Below are 8,384 nucleotides of genomic sequence, written 5' to 3'. Positions count from 1 at the left end.
GCATCAAAGCTACCAACACATTCTCACCCCAAGGCGTCACCTTTGACCATGCTTCAATATTTGACGTTTTAGGCGCCCTTTAGCGTCACTTACATGACGCGATCCTACGGCATCATCTAACTGACGCTAAAGGAAAGCGTCAGTTAGAGGACGCGGTTAGGTTTAGGTGTGGGGGTAGGGTACACGCGATCCTAGGGCGTCATCTAACTGACGCTAAAGGGCGCCTAAAGCGTCAGATATTGAAGCATGGTCAAATGCTTCCCAAGGCATCAGTTAGGTGACGCCTTGGGAGTGAGAATGGGCTGAAGCTACAGCTTCAATAGAGAGTGCTACTTTCCCAATTCATCTTTTAAAAAAGTGTGTAAAGTTTGCTCGTTTATCAAAAGGGCACATACACTAAGTCACTAAGACTTTTTTTAATAAACACCTTTATTCAGCAAGAAGCATTTCTATTTTAAATGAATTTAGTTATTTTCAACTTTCTGTTCATCAAAGAATTCTAAAAAACATTGTTTCTACAAAATATTAAGCAGCACAACAGTTTTCAACATTGTGTTCACCCCTCAAAGATCACTTTCTTCAGAATATTAATCACACACACGCCTGTTCATTATCAGTTACCTCATCAACCAGCTCATAAAAACTCTCACTGTGATTTCAGTCTTTGTCAAGCTTCCAACAGGAACTGACCGTTCTTCCCGTATCCTAAAAACCCTGTTATCTCTGAACTGCCTGAGAATTCTGTCTCTTTACCTGATTCAAACTAACCTTTTGTGATATTGTTCTGCTATCTTCAGATCTCCCATTTGATTCCTGAGATCCTGTTCTCTCGTGAGATCCCATGTTCGCGATTTGATCAAGTTACTCCGATCATACCAAAAAGAGAAGTGAGAAAGGATTAATGAACTGAGGCTGAGTGATTATCCTCTTGAAGTTATCTGGATCACCCGTTGTTATCTGTGCATCAAGTGATCTTCATTATCTGCACCTGAAATCCAGCCCATTCTCACTCCCAAGGCGTCACCTAACTGACGCCTTGGGAAGCATTTGGACATGCTTCAATATCTGACGCTTTAGGCGCCCTTTAGCGTCAGCTAGATGATGCCCTAGGATCGCGTGTACCCTACCCCCACCCCACACCTAAACCTAACCGCGTCCTTTAGCAGACGCTTTCCTTTAGCGTCAGTTAGATGACGCCGTAGGATCGCGTCATGTAAGTGACGCTAAAGGGCGCCTAAAACGTCAAATATTGAAGCATGGTCAAAGGTGACGCCTTGGGGTGAGAATGCGTTGTGAAATCACTGTATACTCACCTTACACTATTGTCACCTGTAAATATTTGAGTCACTTACCTCCAATCTCCTGATCTCTATCCTGACACATTGATATTGATTTAAGGTTACAATTCCAATACAAATGACAAACAAGCGTTGTATTCATTGAGTGTTCTTTTGGCCATCTCTAAAGGCCTTTTTCATTCTTCGCTTGAGGCCCTGGTGTACTTCAAGTGAAATCAAAGAACAAATCTTTTGTTTGCTCCGGCTTATAAACACCTTCAAACTACCATTAATCCGATCCAAAGATGTGTGGCTCTGAGGCTCCTATAATCTCACTTTTGAGGCTCCTGTAAGCTCAGGTTTTGACCATTAGACATGATATCATGGTGCATTGAAAGTCTGTCTAAAAGCAGTTTCCCAAGGAGGTTCCCTCATACAAACATGTTGCCTGTGAAGTCACTGACTGACTGGACAGCAAAGCAGCAGGACAGTTTCCTTTGGCTTCAGACAACCTCACTTGTCCTCGGATGTAAACCTCAAAGCTTTGTGTTTTGCAGAGTATTTTATTTTTTAAATGAGTAGGATCAGTTTCCTTATCAGATCAACATATGATGTTCTCCCATCACCACAGAACCTAAAGAAGATCCCTCTTGTCCTTTGTGTTCATCACCTGCCACATTAAGGCACATTTTGACAGGATGTAAGGTGGCTCTTGGCCAAGGTCGGTTTACTTGGCGCCATGACCAAGTACTGTGATGTTTGGCTTTAGTATTGGAAGGCAAGCGTAACATGACCAATAAGTTGCCGCCTGTTCTAGCAAAACATTACACACAGAAGACTACTCTTCCGCCCAGGCGAGCAACCACCAGGAAAAGGTGTTAACACCATTTCTCGCCCAGGACAACTGGAAGCTGCTAGGGAATGGAAAATTTTTCCACCTGAGATTGCCACCACTAACCCCCGACCAGATATTGTTTTGTGGTCTGGATCAGCACACATTGTTCAACTGATAGAGTTAACAGTGCCATGGGAGGATGCTGTAGATGAGGCATATGAGAGGAAGAAACTGCGGTATGCTCATCTGGCCACTGAAGCAGAACAGCAATGATGGAGAGTCCAGGTTTAGCCAGTGGAAGTGGGTTGTCGAGGATTTGTGGCACACTCTTCAACCCGGTTCCTCAGAGACATCGGATTTGGTGGCCAAGAGTTGTGTTGCACGGTAAAGAACTTATCTGAAGCCACAGAGAGGAGCAGCAACTGGCTGTGGTTGAGATGGAAAGATTCTAGTTGGCTGTGCACAGGCCTCCACGCTACGCTTTCATAGAATTCTTGAAAAACTCGAAGATTCTGTTGGTTTATTTGTATAGTTTGCATAGTAATTACAGTTATTACGTTCCTGTGTATATTGCGTGAATGAGGGTTGGTGTTTGGGCAGATATTGTGTTGTGCCATATGGAACCGTTGCCACTGAACCTACTTTAACAAACACAGTGTGGCTCGACAGCCTTAGGTTTCGGGTTGGTTGGGTTGGGTTGCGGAGAGATTGTGAGATTGTGGTTAATGTGTGTGGAATCGAGTGGAATGTGAACTACGAGGAAGTAGCAACCTCAGCAGCAGGAGGGATGTAAAGGTCAGTAAGCTGGGCTGAGTTGAGTTGGGGACAGAGGGGGGTGACTCTAGGATGCCAGAGTCACTGTCAAGCCCTCTTGAGGTGCAGGTGTAACTGCTGGCGTTAACGCTGGACAGAAGGAGATTCACATGACCATATGGAAATCAGCGTAAATGGATGGAAAAGCATACTTTGCTGTAAAGCTACGTCTTAGTTGGTGCTTATGTTGGCGAAAACCGAGTACAAATCAGTTTTAACATCTACACTCGTGTAATGGAAATCATTTAATCTGATAGATTTGTACGACTAAATGTTGCCATAATGAACCCTGCTGTATGTCTTTGCAAACCTATATGAGAAAGAGAGGAAGAGAAGGTGAGAGCCAACTATGATTTCCATTAACCTACTTTCCCCACCTCGTTTTGAATTCACCCATCAGTGCACTGGGATCACACACCGACATAATGCTCACAACAACATACCATGTTCAGCCACTGCACTGCAGAGACTGTTCCAGATCTGCTCGCCCCATCCAGCTGTGTGTCACTGACAGGGTCACAGAAGGATGACATCTGTCCTTAGTGGGGTGGCTTGAGGGAGCTGGTCTGCACAACTGGAATTCCGGCAGATATATTTAGACCATGAGGACAAGGTTGTTCATCTTGAAAATGACTGTGACTCAGTGTGACCTCGATGCCCTCTGCAGCTCCACAGTAGAGTGTGGCCTGGCTATGTTTATTGAACTCGCTTAAAGCCACAGCCAAGGTCCTTTGATTCCTCTGTCAGAGAACTTTACTCACTCAGGTGGGTGGACACTGGAGAGCAGCTTTTTTGGACTGAATTACTGGAATGAATCGTTTTTGGTTGCATTAGTATACTGTTACAGTATTTTAATGAAATACAACTTAAAAGTTGAACAAATAATCCCTGTAATCTTATATAGATATTTTGCAGAAAAGGATGCCAGTGACTTGTCTGTCAGTCCTTTATTATCTTTTCAGAAACATACTGAGACAGCAAATACTTAAAAAATGGCCAATGGTCCTTAAAGGACACTTTGTAAACGCCTGATGAAATTTCCATATTGAGTCAGCATTCTTGAACAGTGTTAACACTCTAGAGGAAACAAACTGCTCACCACAGATCATTAGACAGTACAGAGGATGTATGAAATAACATAAACACAATATGAAAAAGGAAACCATTTGTAACCAAGACTCCCAGACAGGTTTACATCTGGACAAAAGATGTTAGGTGTTAAATGTAATGAGGGATCTGTACTGGTGTGGGCAGTTAAAGTCATTAAATCGGATGTTTGCTAAGCCAAGTAATATGAGGTTTTTACAGGAACAGGTACCTGATATGCTCCTAACGTGGTGGTTACCCCATGATAATCCAATATGCCAGGACGATGGATCCCCCATAAAAACTGCTAAATGCATTTAAGAATTAAGAATTTCGTTTCATGAGCACCATGCTGAGAAAGGACTTTTCCTGACCTCTCCAATGACAAGATCTGAAGCTCTAATGGATGTTTTAAAGCAGATTTTCAATGAGAAAAACTGTAGCCTTGAAGAATAGTGCAAACTCTTGGACAGAAATCTAAGCATTAAAGCTATATTTAAAACAAATCTGTATGACTATCATTCTTTTGATTTGACATTTGTTAACAAAATTACATTTCTTAGTTCACCTTTATGCATCAGACAAACAATGAATTAATAGGTTCAAATTCAATAAATTCAATAATCTCAGCACAAATATTTTTTTGATTTATTTTATTTAAAAGATTTAAATTTAATAAGTGTCATTTTTTTAATAACAAACATGCCTTTATATGTAAATAGACTATAATAGATAATAGACTTATTTGTACCAATTGCTCTTGGCTTTGTCCCTCTCTTGTGTGGCAATCTTTCTCTTTCTCTCTCTCATGTTTTTTTTTTTTTAGATAATATATGTTTATTTTATTTTATCTTGTTTTTTTTTTTTTGTATATGTGTGATGCTCTGTCTCTGTTTTTAGGGTGACTGTGTAACATTCTGTCAAGGGTCTACGGTTAAAAAAATAGCCTCTTGGGCTAATTCTGGCACGTTTACACTTGTTTATTAATGTGCATTGACCCTGTAAATAAAAAAAAAAATCTGGTTGCACTTTATTTTACAGTATATGCACTTACTGTAAATGTACAGTGTACTTACAGTACTAAGAAAGTACTGGTTAATATAAGGTAACTACATGGCTTAAGGTTAGGTTTGGGGATAGGTTCAGAGTTAGCACTTAGTTATTACCCAGTTCTTGTAAATAAGCACATAGTATGTACATGGTGAACAGGACTGTAAAATAAGGCGCTACTGTACATTTGTTTCATTACAGATAAGACCTTCTTGTTTGAAACACTATTTACTCGTTCCAAAACTAGAGCAGTTTACCCTTGTATCTGGTGAGATGTTTGCATACATTTTCTATTAATCACGGGCAGCAATAATTCATCAAAATGATTCAATGATGTACTGAAAGCATAACAATTGACATAAATACTGATGCATGAGAGCACTTTCATCATTTTTAAGGCTTGTTTGAGGTGTCTGACTCACAGTGGTGAAGCGATGCTTTTAAGTCACCGTTAAGATAGCAGTAGTCTGCTGCATCCTCCATAACGTAATAGCCATCACTGAGCTGTGCAAATTGTGTTCTGCTCAGCACTAATATTTTGGTAACGTCACCTGCATAATTATTTTAGTGAACCAAGCACTAAAACAGCCCAGACAACACACGCAAACTATTAACTAAAGTCTTTAAAGTCTGCCTCTAAACATATAACTCAAAGTGTTGCTCCACACTTCTGACTCGCTCCGCATGAATCAGAGGTTTTAGTCTTTCCCAGCACACAATGGGCAGTAAAACCGTCAAACAGTTTCGAGCAGAGGATATTTTCTGAGAAAGAAAATGTGTGCAGTCGGCTCAAACCTGATGAGTCAGCCATGGTCATCTTATGTGGTGTGTTTAAGAGGGCCATTACCTAGAGGCTGGAAATCCCCATAAGGCACAATTACCTGAATGAGCTGATTTATCTCCGCTCATCACAACCTATTATTCCTTGAAACCAAGAGTGCTAGGTGTGCAAGACAGCCACCTTATGGAAAAGAGCAGCCGATTTGTTTGTTTATTGGGAAAGTGGTGCTGTATTTTGTAATGGGTGGATGTGGCTGCCCTGGACATTCAGCTCTGTTTGAATACTTCATAAATATTGGGCTAAACAAGCAACTTGCTCGTTCGCATTTTTGGACAGCACTATATTGTGGCAAACACGCTGTGTCTTTGATATGCCTTCACAGCATTGTACACTTTGCTCACCTGCAAGTGAATTTAATGAGGCCATTGCAGCAAAGAGCTGACATCTCTGTTGTGAAGAGAGGCATTCATGGTAGCCTACTGTAAGATGGGACTGCTGTACTACAGCAATTATTTGTAACCTTTGGATATTGCTTTTGTGAAGCCTGGCTTCAAACCATAGTAATTCGTAAAAGTTGATAAGCATTCATACTTTGCTTTCGCTTTAACATCACAGCATCGTGGCTGTAAAAAAAGGATGATATGACACCAGAAAAAAAGGCGTTTTATTAAACGAATGAATGGTCGTGCTGAGCTTTGTAAATATTTAATCAGCTACAGTGGGGGAGTAAAAATTAATTTTAAAAAACTACTCTGGTTACAGAAAGTAAAAGCCCTTAACCCTGTTGCAAACACCGTGTCTACAGCAACCTCTACACCGACCTTGGTCACGACAGGTGCATCATGTTTCTCTTGCCTTGAATTTAAAATGGAGAAATTTACATGAATATCTGAATACTCATTGGGGAAAAGCGCCGAAAAGCTGATGGGTGTAACTTGCATTATAAAATAAAGCATCCTGTACACGAGTCCTGTATCGCACCACTCTGAATAATTACTAGAGGTCATTAAATTTTCAACAAAGGCAGGGAGGAAAGGTAGGAACGAATGAATGGGTTGTAGAACAAACTGGGGAGGTTCTGACCAGGTGTGACAGAGTGCTCTGGGGTGTAGGGTTTTTATTTGATTTTATTTCCTTCTGGCTTTTTTCTTTGACAGAAACGAGACAAAACCCAGGGCTCGGGGGTGCCCTTTGTGTCTCGGCGGGTAAATGCTTCTGCTCTTTGAAGCAGCTCTACCTTTCAGGTGTTCATTATCCCTCAAAACAAATAGCTCCTTTATGTGAACGTCCCTCGTTTGTTTAAGACAATATCGTGTAATTAAAATCTAATCAGAGAAAGGAGGGAATCCATGAATATTTAAAACTGTTTGGGTTCTGAATCTTAATGAAATGGTAATTTATGATGGCTCCGGGCTTAATTCTAGCCAGAGAGCAAATTAACTGGATTTCCAGAAGTTCCCTCTAGAAACATCCCCCTTTTTTCCCATTGAGTGTGTTTAACATATGGAAATATGATTAAAGCATCCATTTTAAAGGCCAGACGATAAAATTGTATGTGAACGAATTTGTTAATAGGAGCTGGAATATGTGCACTTGTTTTTAATATCAGTGACTGTATCCGATACTATAGACTAATAAGGTCTGACAAAAATATCAGACATAACCTGATAAAAGCACTTCAACCTGAACAGTTTTTGACAAATGATTTATCTGATAGCAGATGAGGTAAGAATACCTGATAATGAAAGTGGTTTTCATCAAAGCTTAGAACATGTAACATTGTAGAAATCATCAAGAACAAGTCTGACATAACATGAGAAATATGGACGCTGAGAGACATCAAAGAGAGCTGTCTGACGCTGTTCTCAAGGGTATAACCAATAAAAGTAGACTGACCATTATAGCAATTACTGAGTAGTTTGTATGTTGTCATGGGTTGCTGATTTGGATTTGGCATGTTTTTGAGAAACTTTCTCACATTTACATCATTTTAATATTTGTTAACTAACTTTAAATGTGTTTACCATTATGGAGTCTTACTGCTTTATAGTATACTGAACTAAGTTAATGCTCACAGAAACCTCACAATGTCCTGTAGATGATTTGTGAGTTTACTATCTTTGTGGGGACATCGCTGGTTGTGACACAGTTAATCTAAATATCTGTTCAGTTTATGTGAATAAATACTGTGGCAGCAGTATCTGCTCCTGTTTGGTAGCTATACTTAAATAACACTTGTGGTGGTCTGACTGTGAAATTGTAGCCCCAGGTTTTTTAAGCAGAGTGAAAGCTTCTCTTTAGCTTCTCTTCTCTTTAGGGACACAAAAGGTCTTGAACTCTGCAGTATTTTAAAACATGTCATATTTGAACATGATTGGTTTATAGTCAATGTCAAGGTACAGATATTCTGAATCCCCTGCAAATACTGATTTAGCAGCACATTTCTTCTTATGCTATAGTGAGCATTCATCTGTTGCACATTCATACACTCCTGTCCAAAAGTTTGGGGTCAGCACTCGGTACAATGTTTTTATGTTTTTGA

The sequence above is a fragment of the Pimephales promelas genome, chromosome 7 (assembly GCF_988280905.1).
Source record: "Pimephales promelas chromosome 7, fPimPro1.hap1.1, whole genome shotgun sequence".
NCBI classification, from domain to species: Eukaryota; Metazoa; Chordata; class Actinopteri; order Cypriniformes; family Leuciscidae; genus Pimephales; species Pimephales promelas.
Note: the sequence above shows the minus strand (reverse complement) of the source record.